The sequence below is a fragment of the Myotis daubentonii genome, chromosome 7 (assembly GCF_963259705.1).
Source record: "Myotis daubentonii chromosome 7, mMyoDau2.1, whole genome shotgun sequence".
NCBI classification, from domain to species: Eukaryota; Metazoa; Chordata; class Mammalia; order Chiroptera; family Vespertilionidae; genus Myotis; species Myotis daubentonii.
The window spans coordinates 16,066,127-16,082,740 of record NC_081846.1 but is presented as its reverse complement, the minus strand read 5'-3'; the positions used below and the strand labels follow the sequence as shown (position 1 = coordinate 16,082,740).

The 16,614-nt window shown below is 42.8% G+C and overlaps 1 pseudogene; it reads right to left on the bottom strand.

Annotated features, from left to right (window-relative positions):
- Nucleotides 1-3,077: 3,077 nt before the first annotated feature.
- LOC132237920 (polypeptide N-acetylgalactosaminyltransferase 11-like) lies at nucleotides 3,078-4,327 on the bottom strand (annotated as a pseudogene).
- Between the last annotated feature and the right edge of the window lie 12,287 nt (nucleotides 4,328-16,614).

Here is a 16,614-nt window from a genome sequence, read left to right as displayed (position 1 = left end):
CCCTGCTCTGTGCCTGATAGGGGGGAGCTCCACAACCCCCTGATCTCCCTGCGACTCTGTGTGTGACAGGGTGCAGCGCCCCAACCCCCTGATCGGCCCTGCTCTGTCTGTGACAGGGTGCGGCGCCCCCCTCCCCCACGGGCCCTGCTCTGTGTGTGATGGGGTAGAGCCATAACCTCCCCATCGGCCCTGCCCTGAGTGTGACAGTGGCGGCACCCCAACCCCCTGATCCGCCCTGCTCTGTGTGTGACAGGGGGCGGAGCCCCAACTCCCCTATCTGCCCTACTCTCTGAGTGACAGGGGGGAGCTCCTCAACCCCCTGATTGGCCCTGCTCTGTGTGTGACAGGGGGGAGCTCCCCAACCCCCTGATTGACCCTGCTCTGTGTGTGACAGGGTACGGAGCCCCAACCCCCCTGATGGACCCTGCTCTGTGCATGACATGGGGCAGCGCCCCAACCCCCTGATTGGCCCTGCCCTGTGCGTGACAGGGGGTGGCACCGCAACCTCCCCATCAACCCTGCCTTGAGTGTGACGAGGCGATGCCCCAACCCCCCAATCGGTCCTACCCTGAGGGTGACTGTGGGTGGCATCACAACCTCCCGATCCGCCCTGCTCTGTGCATGACAGGGGGCGGCGCCCCAACTCCCCAATCGGCCCTGCTCTGAGCCCGACCAGGGGCTGCACCTAGGGATTGGGCCCGCCCTCTGCCACCCGGGAGCAGGCCTAAGCCAGCAGGTCCTTATCTCCCAAGGGGTCCCAGACTGTGAGAGGGCACAGGCCAGGCTGAGGGACCCCCTCCCCCAGAGTGCACAAATTTTTGTGCACCGGGCCTCTAGTCTCTTTATAAAATATCTATTAGTCATTAGCACCTTCATAACTGGTTCATGACTTACAATAGCAACTTACTTGAAAAACTTCAACCCAAACAATGTTAACTGTGCTGCTAGAATATGCTAAGTACAGCATCTAGCTGGAATTAGGAAAAGGTAATACCTGCTCACAAAAGATTGTTTACATCTGGAGATAAATATAAACAGGTAATTTCGATGTGATATGGAACCTCACCAGGACTGGCTTTGCATGAGTAATGGAAAGAGGAAGAAGTGTATGAGAGTTAAAAAGCACATCAAAAAAAAGCATTAAAGGCAGGGCCTCTGAATTATGTGTACAACTGTGGATCTTATGAAAATGACTCTAAAATGCCAGTCCAATGGGGCCTGAGATCCCACGTTCCTAACAAGCTCCCAGATGATGCCATGCTGCTGTCCTCAGAGCTTTCTTTGAGTAGGAGGGACTAGATAAAGCAATCCAGCATGGGATCCTGACTCAGTAGAGAAGGAAGGAAGGAAGGAAGGAAGGAAGGAAGGAAGGAAGGAAGGAAGGAAGGAAGGAAGGAAGGAAGGAAGGAAGGAAGGAAGGAAAGAAATCAGCTGATAAAGTCAAGACTTGATAGATGAATGTGAATCACTAGGAGCAAGAGCATGACAGCCCTGGAAAGACTAGTGTCTGATTTCTGATGGAGACACAATGTCAAGGCAATACGGTCTTGAGGTGACCAATTTTCTGTGGTGGTGATTGTAGCAAGTGAAAGAAATGGACTTGGAACAAATATGTATTTATAATTTTAATGGGGGAATAGCCAAGGATTTAGAACCTTTCTCAATTCGAAGACTCATAAGCTTCTGATAACATGAGAATCATATGGACGAGAGCTATGCTAAAGAATTAATTTGAGTCATCTGGAATCAAGGCCTGTATGAGGAAAATTAGACCCCTCTGCCCCCTGTTTAGAATTTATGATACATTATTAGCCAGCCAACTTCTTAAAGGTTTTGTTAAAACTCAAAAGCAGATCAATCTCATTCCTTTTTCCAATTTTTTTCTTAGCATGTTCCAAGCAATAAATGTACACTAGCAGTCTCATTTTTTTCTAATTTGCCATTATCTACTTGCCATATTTCCTACGTGAGAACTTCATAAGGCGATGCGGGTCTATAGTACCTCGGAGGTCATTTATCCAGGGACACTTCAGTGCTTAAGAACAGAACTGACCCAGGAAGCTTGAAACTTCATTACAAATAGGAAAACCCATTAGTTCTCCTCAATTGAAAGGCTGCTACAAGTGACTGTGTTCCTACTCCTGCTCACATACGCATATGCCCTGGGAGCCCTGTACCAGGAATCGATCCAAGCTTAGATGACTCACATAACCAGTGAATTTTCTTCCACTTTTAACACTGAATGCATAGCATGTGCTATTTTACATTTTACAAGCTCTCACCTGCCCAGTTAAAAATCGGGTTGCATCCATATTTTATTAAAATACATTGAAAGACTATCTTGTAGCTCTGGCTTTGATGGCCTTTTCTTCTATTTCCTTTAAAAAGTCAAATTTATCATATTTTCTACCTCTCATGCCTGCAAGTTGCCCCCTTCAACAGAACTTCCTAATTCAGCCAGTGTTGCTACCGACTACCTGGGTGCTCAAGCCCAAACAGGTGAATTAACATGCTCAGACTGTTGGTTCTCAAAGTGCAGTTTCTGGAGAAGCAACATTCATTAGCGTTACCTGGAACTTGTTAGAAATGCAAAATCTAGGGCCCACTCAAGGTCTACTGAGTCATAAACTCTGGCCATGGAGCCACCAATCTGCCTTAACAGTCCTTCCAATGACTCAGGTCACAGGCATGCTTGAGAAGCACTAAATTTAAAAATAGTGAAGTTAAAATAATAATAATAATAATAATAATAATAAAATAAAAATAGTGAGGTCAATAGGGTGGGGCAATTGTTTCTGCCTGGAGGCTAACTGTTACTCTCTGTCTATGTAAGGGGCAAGGTGTTTTCCAATAGAGTGGGTCAGCTGTCTTCTCCCTAGGCAATGTTGTCGGTATAGCAATTGTCTTTGTGGGAAAGGCTACCTCTGCAGCTTGAGGGAATGGCTCAGCACAGGAAACCGGGTGCCCAGAGCCTTGAACCCGGCTTCTACTCACCCTGCTCCAGTCCACTCTGCTGCTGCTGCCTTGGAGCACAAGATGGTTGGCTCCACAGGGAATTTTATGCGTTGGTCCTTTAAGAGGGTGCCTGAATTTCTAGCCATCTCTCCCTCGCAGACAGCTACCCCGCTGCTGCTTTTCACAGCCAGATACTATGTGGGTACCCTTCTCAGTTCTGGTGTTCTCTGCTCCAGCTTGGGGATTAGACCCCAGAGTTCTCAGTGGCAACCCTCACAGCTGAGATAACTCTCCGGAACTTCAACCCTTTCGCATCTCCGCCCCTCTTACCAGCCTCTATGTGGTCTCCACTTTCCATCCTCAAGTGTCAGGGTTCTCTCCAGCGAGTCTTCCATTGATTATTCAGTAAGTTTTTCTGTATTTTAGTTGTAATTCCAGTGTGGACCTGGGATCGTGCCTGTGCAGCATCCACTTAGCCGCCATTTGTAAGGACAATGTGTCTGGCTCTGGAGCAAGGAATGATGAAGAGCTTACCCCACACATCCCAATCCGAAATGACATTTCCACGTTTCCCCTCCCAGATATCCATGCTGCTGTCACACTGCCCGAGGTCACTAAAGTAGCTTCTGTTCGTGGCGCACAGTCCCCCAGCCATTGTAGGAGACATAACTGGTGCGTAGCTCCTTCTGGCCCTCCGAGCTCAGAAAGGGGAACAAGATCCCATTTGAAGTGCAGTCCCCAGTTGAACCCTCCAGGCACCACAGGGGAGGAGCTGTAGGCCAGCGAGTCCACAGATGAGATCGATCACCAGGCACAGGACCGTCCGTGGTCCTCCCGGAGGGCAGCCAGCGAGGGCTGCAGCCACGTCACACTCACTTCACGGTGGCTGTCCAGGAGCACCAGGGCGTCTCCTGCTCCATGGGCTGCTCCTGTCATTCTTCCTCGAATCAATCCCTCACGCTTTGTATTTCTTATTAATTTAATTTTTCCAGGGAGGTGTTTTTGGACAAATTCATCTAGTTCTCCTTTCAAATCACGGAAGTCCCTGTTGTCGTCCATGAGGAGGATTTCATGGAGAAGCCGGGTTGGTATGCGGCCCAGGATGCCGTGCACAGTCCGCAGCAAAGCGGACAAGGCTTCGTCGTAGAAACAAATAACAACACTAGTGACTGGCAGATCCGTAGGGTATGCCTTCTCTTTACGAGCTGCATTCCTTGTCTGGCACATCTCTGTGGTAGTCCAAGGGGTTGTTAAGCATATTGAAGGCATGTTTCTGATACCCCAAGTCTCTCAACTCCTGATCATGTTCATTAAAAATCATACCCTATTCAGAAGAGAAAAAAAAATGGTGAGGTTAACATCATATGGTCTGTAGACATTGTGGGAACCCTAACCAGAGTACGCCGGATGATCAAGGCCAATTTGCCATACTCGTGCATGCAGGCAGTATTATTAGGTGAAAGGCCCCTTTGTCCTACACGGGTGAGAGGGCAATGGCTCAATAGTAGCAATATACATACTGCGCAAGCGCACCCTTATGTAACCTGCTTAGGATAATGTAGCACGAGCGTCACTAATTGGCACGAGGCCTCTTTTGCTGGAGCGTGTATATAAGTTGCCACTGACCAGGCAGTGCGCGGCTGCTTTTGCGCGGCTGCTTTTGTGGGGCTTTTGAAGAACTACTTTGTTGGATGGCTCCTGTAGTAGCAATGGCTACTTGGTCTACAATAAGGTCTCTCCTGTATATGCCTACAACCTCTCATGTCTTCATCTAATACCCAGCAGCCTAGGAGCTGTGCTCCCACTGATATTTAATTTACAAGTTGTTGCTTTCTTGCTACATTTTGGAACACACACACACATATTTTTAGGCCCATGAAAAACTCCTAGTACTAAGTAAAACTAATCATCGCCTAATGCAGCGGTTCTCAACCTGTGGGTCGCGACCCCTTTGGGGGTCGAACGACCCTTTCACAGGGGTCGCCTAAGACCATCGGAAATCACATATATAATTACATATTGTTATTGTGACTAGTCACTGCGCTTTAATTATGTTCAATTTGTAACAATGAAATTGGGGGTCACCACAACATGAGGAACTGTATTAAAGGGCGCGGCATGAGGAAGGTTGAGAACCACTGGCCTAATGGATAACATGTTACTGCTCTGCTTTATTCCCTCCATGACGAGTACAGCCCGACTTGCTGCTGAGAGAGGAGGCTCTATGGAGAGAATACTTCCTGAAATAATCTGTTCAGACATATGTCTTCCCCACCACACCTTCTGCTCCTTGTAAGAAGTGGCCCTGTCCAAGTACTGACCCACTGTGTATGTACAGTGTCTAATACCTAGAGGGCACTCAGAAAATGTGTTAAACCACCAAACTGCAAAATGGTTCTTCCAGCGAGAGCAATGGACACAGAAACCTTTACTCAGGTGTATGCATGCTGATTCATGATCTTATGTTTAGCTTGGTTCTCTTTTCTATTTAGTACAACTCTGATTGGTTTAATTAACAGTAATCATCAAATTAGCAAAACCTAAACATTACTGAGTTGGTAATATAATGAAAAACAGGTTTTGTCCAGCAGATGTCAGTAGAGCTCAGTTTAATAATTTCAATTGTTAATGAGCTTGAAAAATTAATAACAATGATGGCAAAAAAACAAAACACTTGCCCCCAGAAAAGCATTTTTCTGTTGACGTTTGAGGAAATGGCATCTACATTTAAAAAGAAAAATCCACATAAGCATTCAAACATATTGGAAATGCTGCAAGTATGAACTTCCAAACATGGTGTTAATAGTCAATCAATTTCTTCCACGTCAAAGTTTAAAACAGTTTAAACTGGATGTCAAGTTATTGTTAACTAGAGTCAGAATCCCTGGAGATGAGGGACGTGCAGGGCTGCATATAAAAGATTATTCCAATGTGTATTATGGTGCGAGTTGAGACTTTTCTGAAGACTCAGACTTCATTCACTTTACCAATTATTTAGCTCTCTTTTCTCAAGAGTAAAATTAAGCCATACTTTTATGCTTAAAAGGAGAGAGGGCAAGACAAAAGGAAGCCCAAAGTGTTGTGGTTTTGTTTTTATGGAAGAAAAATTCACCAAGCCCAAAGGGTTTTGAAAGAGACTGGTGAATTCATCACACTGGAAAATGTTTATAATTACCATTATTATGAGGTTTTTCCCAGTTCTGAATGTCTATTTTGTTTCTAAGAAAAGGAAGCTTTTTCCAGTAAGCCTGGAAAGGCATATCTTTATCTAGAAGAGTATCCTGGAATGGGGCCTTGTATCTTTTGGGCTCTCTCTCTCCAGGCTCCTGTCCCCCCTCGAGCTTTCTCTCCGCACTTCAGCAGCACACCTTCCCTTCCATGCCTTGAGGAGAGATACACAAAATCACACCCAAGAATCTCAGTGATGTGGTCACTGCTGAGAGGCCACCCTGGCTACCACAGGGTAGGGCAAAGGTATGGATAGAAGGTGAATTGAGGGGCCTTCAGGCTTCCTGCCACACTCCAGCTAGGGCAGGTCTATTTTAATCAAGGGGCTGCATGGTAGCTATTCCCATGTTTATTATTTCCAGCTTAGAGTAAAGAAAATGGCTCTTTTGGTGTTCAATCCCCTCCAACACAGACACACAGAGACACACACACACACACACAGATATACACACACAGACACACACACACGGATATACACACACATACACAGCCCTCAAACACAAAGCTCTGTCACAGTCTTCTCCTGTCTTCCTGAACTCTCTCCCATCCCATCTTCAGCCCCACCCAGCCTCAAATTGCCTAACGACTCCATGATGAGTCAGGACAGAGAGGTACTTTTATAAAAATCCCCATCCTCTGTGACAGCCCGTTTACTGTACTTTTAAACTACCATGTCTTAAGGAAGAGAAAGAAAGTTTATATTCTCAGCAATATTAGAAGATTTTTTTTTTAAAGTCAAGAAGCAACGGACTTCATTAATAACTTGGCTGGAAAGTGGCAAGGCAACATCTGGAATACTTATTACCCATTGGGCATGCTATTCATCTCCATGGGGGAGATTCAACATGACGAGCTCTGTCTAAGGGAAATCAGCCCCATCTAGTTAAATTAGAATGATTAGGGTCATTTAGACGGAGGAAGTCTAATTTGTGTGGATCTGGAGATTTCATACAAACTGGAATACCTAAGTATTTAATCTTCCCTGAAGCTCCATTTGAAATTGAAAGAGACTATTGCATGGATGTATAATGAGATGAGACATATTAGAAATTAGCTTAACTATCACTGCACTGTGAGCAAGTAGCCCAAGAAATCAAAGACTGTTTCACTGGCAGTTTGTACACAATAATAGAAGAAAACACTGTACAACTCATTAGCCATTCTATTATGTTATGAACTCCTTAAAGGGGAACTGGAGCATTCAGAGTGAACTTGAATTGTTTTCTACCGCTCTGTAAAAATTCTCCCACCAAATTTATGTTGTAAAGTAGATGTCAACAGAATTCAATCCTAACCTTACCTTCTACTGGGAGGGTACTTAACCTTTCTGGCGTCATGGACACCTTTAACAGGCTGCTGAGGGCTGTGGATCCCTTATCAGAATAATGCTTTAATATATAAAGTACATAGGATTTTGTTTTAAATATGTAAATAACTTTAATATGTAGATTACAAAGGAAATCAACTATATTGAAATGTAGACATCAAAGTAGTTTTAAATGTGTGTAGTATCTGTGCTTTTCTTTATTAGCACATCTAATAAACAAAGTCTAGTGAAGTATCTGATACCTCTGATGAAAAGAAATAACTGTTATCATGTGGTATAAAAATATGGGTGAGGTTATCAGTAAGAAGCCTTAGGTAGCACAATGACAACTGCGTTGGTTGCCTATATTAGTAAATGGGGGAAATGCTTTATTCCAGTTAGAACTGAGTGAAAATTAACGTGCGTTTGTTTTCCATTCATGTTCACAGACCATCAAATCTGCTAAACAACCACCCAAGTTTGGTGAAGAACTCTGGTTCTACAACTGAGTAGATGGGTGTGATGCAGGTAAGACTGGGGTCACTATAGGAGAACGTAGGGTAGTCAAGCTCCCAAGACTCCAAACACATCCACAGGAGGCACTGCGCGTGGCCGACCGCCTTTCTGAACAGACAAAAGGTAATAAAGCAGAGTACGAGAGGGCGGGAGCTGGGGTTGGGCAGATGACTGGTCCTCGGGGCTGAGGAACCTCCTCCAGGCAGACATGTGCCCCGGAGAACACTGCTACCCGCAGGCCTTTGCAGTGACTGCAGTCAGCCACCTAGTCACAGTGACTCCAGGCAGAAACCAAATCCACCATCAGTCCATCCCCTGTCGCCCTGGAGCCAGGCCTGGGGAAAGTTCCACTGCCGCTTAAATGGCATTTGGGATGGGAGCAAATGTTCTACACGGTGCCACCTGCTGACTCTAATCAGACAAATGAAGGAGTGGGGCATGTTTCCACCATTTGGTTTGGTTTTATTTTAGTCCCCAAGTCCCTTTGCTCTCATTTGAAGGCCTGGCACTTTCTCACTCGCAAAGCACATCCTGCCTCATCCCTGAGCGCTTCCCCAGGCTGAAGCGCCCCCGGCCATGAGCGTCCAGAGGGACACCCAGTCCAGCAGTCCCTCTGTAACATCACAGAGGCCACCTCTTTGCCTTGATGTACTTAAGATCGTCTCTCTTTATAAATACACTAGGGGCCCGGTGCACGAAATTCGTGCACTGGGTGTGTGTGGGGGGGGCAGGGGGGAGTGTCCCTCAGCCCAGCCTGCCCCCTCTCACATACTGGGAAGCCCTCAGGCGTTGACCCCCATCACCCTCCAATCACAGGATCGGCCCCTTGCCCAGGCCTGACGCCTCTGGCCTAGGCGTCCGGCCCGGGCAGCAGGGACCTGCAGTGGCAGCGGGGGGTGCCACGATCGCGCGGGCTCCGCCCCTGCCCCTGCAGGAAGCCTCTGGCTGAGGCATCCGGCCCGGGCAGCGGGGACCCACAGCTGCAGCGGCCCCGCGATCATGGGCTTCGCTTTAGGCCCAGGCAAGGGACCCCTAGCTCCTGGGACTGCCAGCTTCCACCGTGCCCAGCTCCCATCGCTGGCTCCACCCCTACTTCCTGCTATCACTGGCCAGGGCGGAAAAGGCACCTGATTCTCCGATCATGGCTGGGGGGCAGGGCAAAGGCGGCCCCAGGGCCGCCTTTGCCCTGCCCCCCAGCTCTTAGCTCCCCCCTGGGTTTCCAATCACTATCAGTGGCAGGGGGCTTCTTCCTGCTTTCCCTTTCGCCTCCCTGCATTGTGCCTACATATGCAAATTAACCACCATCTTGTTGGCAGTTAACTGCCAATCTTAGTTGGCAGTTAATTTGCATATAGCCCTGATTAGCCAATGAAAAGGGTATCGTCGTACGCCAATTACCATTTTTCTCTTTTATTAGTATAGATTAATGAAGTTAAGCTTCAAAATCTCATCCAGACCTTCGCAAAAGGGAAATAGACTCTAATTCTCTACACCAGCATCAAATCTAGCTAGACCTTGAGATAAAAAAGTAAAAAGAGCCATCAAAACTCACATTGATCTGACAAAATAAGGTGAAGACCTAGAGGCAGGGATTCAGAGTCAAAGCCCCAGAGACTAATAAGTTATGTGGACGCCTGGAGCATCCCTCAAGATTCTAGCAGGGTGGCTAGGCAGTGGGTGTCAAGTCCAAGTCGGAACCTGTAGTCTAGTGCCGTGCCACGCACACCTAAGACACTCCTTCCTGTCAATGATGAGTAGTTCTTGCCATTTAAGATGTGTCTGAGCAACAGTTATGACAAAGAAGAGAGAAAAAAAACTGGGCTGACAACTCGAACTTTCCAGGACAAGTACAAAATGTTGCGGATTGTACAATTACAGCACCATTGCATTTGTTAAACTGATGATTAAATGGGTGACGGCCTCCAAGAGACAGTACACTGGGATCAGGCAGTCAACAGCCTCCACACTGAAGAACACTATAAAACAAAGTGCTGCATTTTTGAGCCAACTGGATTGCTCGTAGGGAAGTCTCCCTGATTCCAGGTGTCTTGTGGCTATGAGCATTTCCCAGCACCATTTCTTGGGTTAGTCCCTTCATTTATTTTGTTCTGAGCTGCTTAGAAGAAAAGGATATTGTTCACATAATCTCTGAAAACAGAAAACAAATAGACTTGGAAAAGAGTGTTCCGGCCTGGCCTGCATGGCTCAGTGGTTGAACTTTGACCTATGAACCAGGAGGTTATGGTTCGATTCCCGGTCTGGGCACATGCCCGGGTTGTGAGCTGGATTCCCAGTGTGGGCCGTGAAGGAGGCAGCCGATCAATGATTCTCTCTCATCATTGATGTTTCTATCTCTCCCTCTCCCTTCCTCTCTGAAATCAATAAAAATATTTTTTTTAAAAAGTGTTCGGAAATATTCTGCTGGTGTTCATTTTAATACTGTAGCTGAAGCTTTGTCTCTTTTGCTTTAAATTGCTCACAAAATCAACAAAATGCAGTATAGAACTAATTACACATATACCAGTTTAAGCCCATTTTATTCTCCAACTGTATTCAATTACATGTGATAGTGCTGAATTTGAAAGAGAGCTTTGCACTGCCTCAAAAGTTCCAACTGGAAAGAGTCCCATGTTACATATTAAATATCAATGCCTTCAAAGAGACCTTCACATCTTCACAAACATTTGTCATTAAATTTAGTTATCAAAACTATTTTCTGGGTGTTTTAAAAATACTAAAGTGGTTGTGGGTGCATATTAATTCTTATTACAAGTTATCTATATTGATTAGCAATATTTTACTAAATAAACTGACAGTTGTATTTCAATTTTTAAAAATCCTGCAACTGTTGGATATGAAATCACTATGAAATTCATTAAGAAAATACTAAGAATTCATAACCAGAAACCTGTCAACAAGGGGAGGAGCAAAGATAAACTGAGGCATTTCTCACGAGGTAGTATTTGCTCAGATAATGTAGGAAACCCCAGGACAGGTTAACCTGCTGCCCCTACTCTAATTTGAACACATGCGTTATTTATTCAACAAAGATTTATTAAGCACTACTGCCAGGTCTATCCAAGTTCTGGTACTCCCAATCCCGTTTGACAACAGTTTTGCCGATATCTCGGAAGCACTTGAGCTATTTCCTGAGTACATGAATGACCCTTACTACCTGTGAGCGAAGTTTAAGTCCCATAAAAAACATGACGTTCTGCAGGAAATATAGCAACTAAAAAATAAATAAATAAATAAAATGAAGCAACATTACCACTGTCAATCACAGCAACAGAGGAAGCCAAACTAAAATAATAATGAATTCTTCCTTGGCCCTCCCATTCACACTAAAATCCGCTCAATCAGAAGATGACATGGAGCAATGGCTGTGGGAAGAATTCCACTCTTGTCTGAATCTCCAGGTTAATAAGGAGTCCGCACTGAATGGGGATCCAGGAACCTCCTACAACCCACACATAAAAGCTGTATGGTTAGGTAACACTGCTAGAAATTTTCATTTAAGGATGTGAACCATCTACATTAGAATGAAGAACCTGAGGAAGAGGAATACACAAATTTTAAAATAAATCTGAAAATTATGTAAATAAGTATTATTAATATTAAAATGTTTTTTTGAGAAAATGATGCATAATGAAAAACATAATGATCTGGACCTAAAATTTCAGGTTACATGAATAAATTCTAGGAGTTGAGAAGGAGAAGGTAAGTGTGTACTTAAGTGTTCGCTTTCTCAAGGGAAAGCCAGTAGAAACTGCTTAACTATTCAAGTTCATAGTGAAATATATTTGCAAGTATCCTTAATGTAAAATTATCTAAAATAGGTGTAAAACTTCTAAGTAACTAGCAAAAAAGGAAAAATTTAAGGAACATGTAATCAATTCTCAAAGACAGATGGCTTCATGTGCAGTAGATTCATTTTTTTAATAAAATTATAGTGAGATGAAATATACAAAGTTGTTACTAGGGACACTAATCTCCATTCTTTAGTGGGATTTTATTGGAAACACTTAATACTACGAGAAAGCACTACAAGGCTGGCTTCTAGAATATTTTACAATCATGTCACTTAGCACAGGCATGTTCTGTGAATATTAATAGCCTGATTCCAAGTTATTCATCAGCAGTGACCTTCAAGCATGCTAAGCACTCTTTGCAGAGTTTGAATTTAAAGAGATATTTTAGCCAAGAGTCTAATTTCCTTCTACAATATAAAAATGAGGGAACTGCAGGGAATAAGAATGTATTTGGTCTCTTTCATGAATCAGACATTTAGTACTAAATGTATTTTAACCATAACCATTGACACACTTGAATATGATATTTCTCCAAGATAGAATCACTGGGAAAATCATCCTTCTATATAGCTTGATTATTATATAACTATAGTGATTGGCCTTTTAGGATTAGCACAGGCAGACAGAAATATACCATAGGAGCAGAGTAGAGATACCAAAAACAGATTCTCAGATATATGGACACTTGTAATTTCTTGGAAATGTTCTTACAAATCAGTAGAGGGGAAAATGGACTGTTCAATGCCTAGTCTCAAGACATTTTATTATTTATATGTTAAAAAATTATCTCTATTTTACACCATACTTAAAGATATAGAAATATAAAAGAAAATCTGGGTAAAATATTGGATTTGTAAAAGATTTCTTAAAAATGATTTCTTAAATAAAAAGCACAAGAGATTAATAAATTTGAAAACTTTAAAATTAAAACGCTGTATACAACACATGAATATAAAAATACATTACAGACTGAGAAAATATTTACAAAGCATATAAAAATGGTTTATATTCAGAATAGATAAAGAGTTCCTACAAATGAATAAGAGAAATATACACCAAAAAATACTACATAGTTATAAAATGGGCATAGGCTGCATAGAGGCAATTTACAAAAGGTAAATTGAATTGCCAATGAGCATATTACTAGCAATGATCATCATCATTAACAGTTGAAATACAAGTTAAAATTAAAGGATATTATCTTATACCTATTCCGATTGGCAGGTATTTTTAAAACCTGACTTTTCCAAGATTTGGTGAGGACCTGTAGCATTGGGAACTCTCATACATGACAGAAATATACAACCGAGGTCCATTGCTGGAGGCCAACCCACAGCAATCTCTAGCGAAGTTGAAGATGCCTGAACCCTATGCACTAGCAAGTCCATCTGTATGCCTTGTGAAATATTATACAGTCATGAAAAATGAATGAATTAGAGCAATGTATCAATATGGATAAATCTCAAAAACGATGCTAAATGTATAAAGCGAGATGCAGCAGTATGTGTATAGTTTATTATGAATCCGTGTATTTTTATATGCATAAAGTACTTTATAATTTTATAGGTAAGAAAATAGAATGAACATTTTCATTATGAGCAGCAGGAAGCAGACAACTGGTAACCCTTTCTAGTGCACGCCACACCATATTTTAAGCACAGGGCTTGCCTCAAGTCCATGATGGGTCTTTTGTTCACCAAAATTTCCTGAGATTGAATTACATTATATCTAATTATTCATTACCAAAACAAAAACAAAACAAAACAAAACAAAACAAAACAAAAAAAACACACGAGAAACACAATCTCTTTTTCTAAAGACACTCGGGTCTGAGAGCATTAAAAGTAAGCAACTAATGAAGGGACTTCCATCACATTTCTTTAAATCTGCAAAATATCCCCACACACCGAATCATGGCACTTCCTGGCACACAGAAGCTGTTAGAGGTGGCATGTGGAAGGGTTAAAGAAAAAGCAAGCATGAACCAGTCAGCATGGTTCAGTGGTTGAACGCTGACCTACTAGTATGAACTTTCCATTCCCACTCGGTACATACCCAAGTTGCAGGCTCAATCCCCAGTAGGGGGCGTGCAGGAGGCAGCCTAGCAATAATTCTCTCTCATCACTGATATTTCTCTCTCTCTCTCCCTCTCCCTTCCTCTCTGAAATCAATAAAAATATGTTTTAAGAAAAAGAAACAGAAGACATCAGCTGGACGAACTAGAGAAGGCTAACTGTGCAGCAGGAGGGTGGCAAGATTGAGTAAATAAACATACTGGATACGGAGTTAAGTTTGAAGCTCCAAGTCAACAACAAATAATGTTTCCATATAGCTATATCCTAACATAAATGTACTCTCATAACTCAGAAACTCACTCTAAGCACAGGAATGTCTATTAGGAAATAATGTGGAAATACAGAGCTTGGCTGTCTTCCAGATCTCAGTTTGAACTGCAACTCTTTAGCTGTGTGACTCCAAGCAAAAGGCTTAACTTCTCTGAGCAACATCTCATTTCTTAAAGGAGAATAATAATATCTATCTTACAAGAGTTACTGAAATAGCATGTGTGAGAATTTGGCTCATAGTAGTTAGTCAGTAAATGACTTTTAAAAACCAATGTAACAATTATTAAGTACTTAATATGACAATTCTTTTTTTAAAATATATTTTTATTGATTTCAGAGAGGAAAGGAGAGGGAGAGAGAACTAGAAACAATAATAATGAGAGAGAATCATTGATTGGCTGCCTCCTGCACGCCCCCTACTGGAGATTGAGCCCACACCTGGGCATGTGCCCTTGACCAGAATCAAACTCAGGACCCTTCAGTCTGCAGGCCAATGCTCTGTCCACTGAGCCAAACCAATTAGGGTATGACAATTCTTTTTAGGCACTGGGGCAATACAGATGAATAAGAAATGAACTCTTATTCCAAAAGAGCTTAGTTTGTGTGTGAGGCAGGGGGTCCCGCAGGGGTGAGGCCGACGCAGTCCTAACGAAGCATGCCCGGCTCCGGAGACCGGTTCAAGACGCAGATCTGACTTTATTGTTTAAGTGCAGCAACATATATAACATTCCAGACCAATCAGAAGTTTACACCATCCTTGGGGCAACCAATGGTAGGAAAGATAGGGTACTATGTAGGGGCTCTAAGGGGCTTACTCAGGCGGGCGCTGCCACTTCCCGGTGTGCCGAGGAAGCTTGTATAGGCGGGGTGAGCTCACGCCATTGCATCTGCCACTGCACTGAGATAAATCTCCTGAGCTCTTCCCGTGTGTGTGTGTGTGTGTGTGTGTGTGTGTGTGTGTGTGTGTGTAAGATATTTACAAACCAGGGACGTTCTGTAACTTTGCTGGGTGCAAAAGATGTAGACAACCACTGGATCAGAAATCATCAATTTGACTGTTCACACCCAACACCAGATCCATTTAAGGACTGCTATGATCTAGCCTGGAGATACCTTTGCCGCTTTAAGTTCTATCCCGTCCTCTACCAAGCATGTCAAACTCACGGCCCACAGGTCACATGGCTCATTTAAATAAGTTTGACATGCTTGTTACACGCTACTCTACTCTCACACTTCCTTGACTGTGCCTGTTCTTTAGTTCAACTGTTCCATGCCAGGCCTTGTCCTTATCTACTTGTCCAAATCCAACCCTATGCTTGAGGTCTAATGTACAATGCACTTCCTTCTCAATGTTTCATCCATTTCCCTCAGTCAAAATGTGTCTCTCTCTCTTCTGTATTCTACTAAGCAGGTTCACTTAGACCCGTGGTCGGCAAACTGAGGCTCGCAAGCCACATGCGGCTCTTTGGCCCCTTAAGCGTGGCTCTTCCTAAGCCTTAGGAGTACCCTAATTAAGTTAATAACAATGTACCTACCTATATAGTTTAAGTTTAAAAAATTTGGCTCTCAAAAGAAATTTCAATCATTGTACTATTGATATTTGGCTCTATTGACTAATGAGTTTTCCGACCACTGACTTAGACCACTGTTGTGGAACCTAAACTTAATGGCTTTAGAGACTGTAGTTACTCCTGACTGTCACCTGCACTTGATTGTGGGCAGAAACACAATTTATTCATTTTCGTGTCACCCTTGTATGTAGCATATGATTCATGTTCAGTAAATGTTTGTGCTGCCTTTCCAGATGAAACTAGGCTTTTATTTCTATAAATGCAAATAAACAATTCTGATAACAAAATCCCTTCTCAGGCAGGAGCCTGAGGGTAAGGTTTTGATTCAATTGAAACATGAAAACTTAACACATATTTTTTTGTATTAAGTGACCCAGAATTGGCAATACAACATAATCCAGTGTATATACTGTGAACTAAGACAAAGAAAGTTGCAGATGTAAAATACAACCTGTTTTTATAAAAAAAAATGCAATTATTATTATTACATTATGATTATATATGTTAGATTATATATAGAAAACCCTTGAAAATACATGCTAAACTATTTTTGCTAGGAATTATGAAAAATTTACCTTTTCTATATTATAGAGTTCTGCATCATTTTACAATAAGCAGGTGTAGTTTTATAAACAGAAAAAATGAACTTAAAAAAAAAATGAATTAACCCAAGGAGTTATGTCATTGAGTCTTTTGCCTGTTTTCATGTTAACATTTTTTACTTTTGTTTAACATAAAATAATACTTTTCCTAAAGTAAATGAGTGGCAGTAATTCTAGTTTTCAAAGTAAAAGAAAACAAACACTTCTTGTGCCTTCCTTCCCTTCTGTATTGGAGACGCAAAAGAAACAGAAACATTGGATCATGACAACAAAACTCAC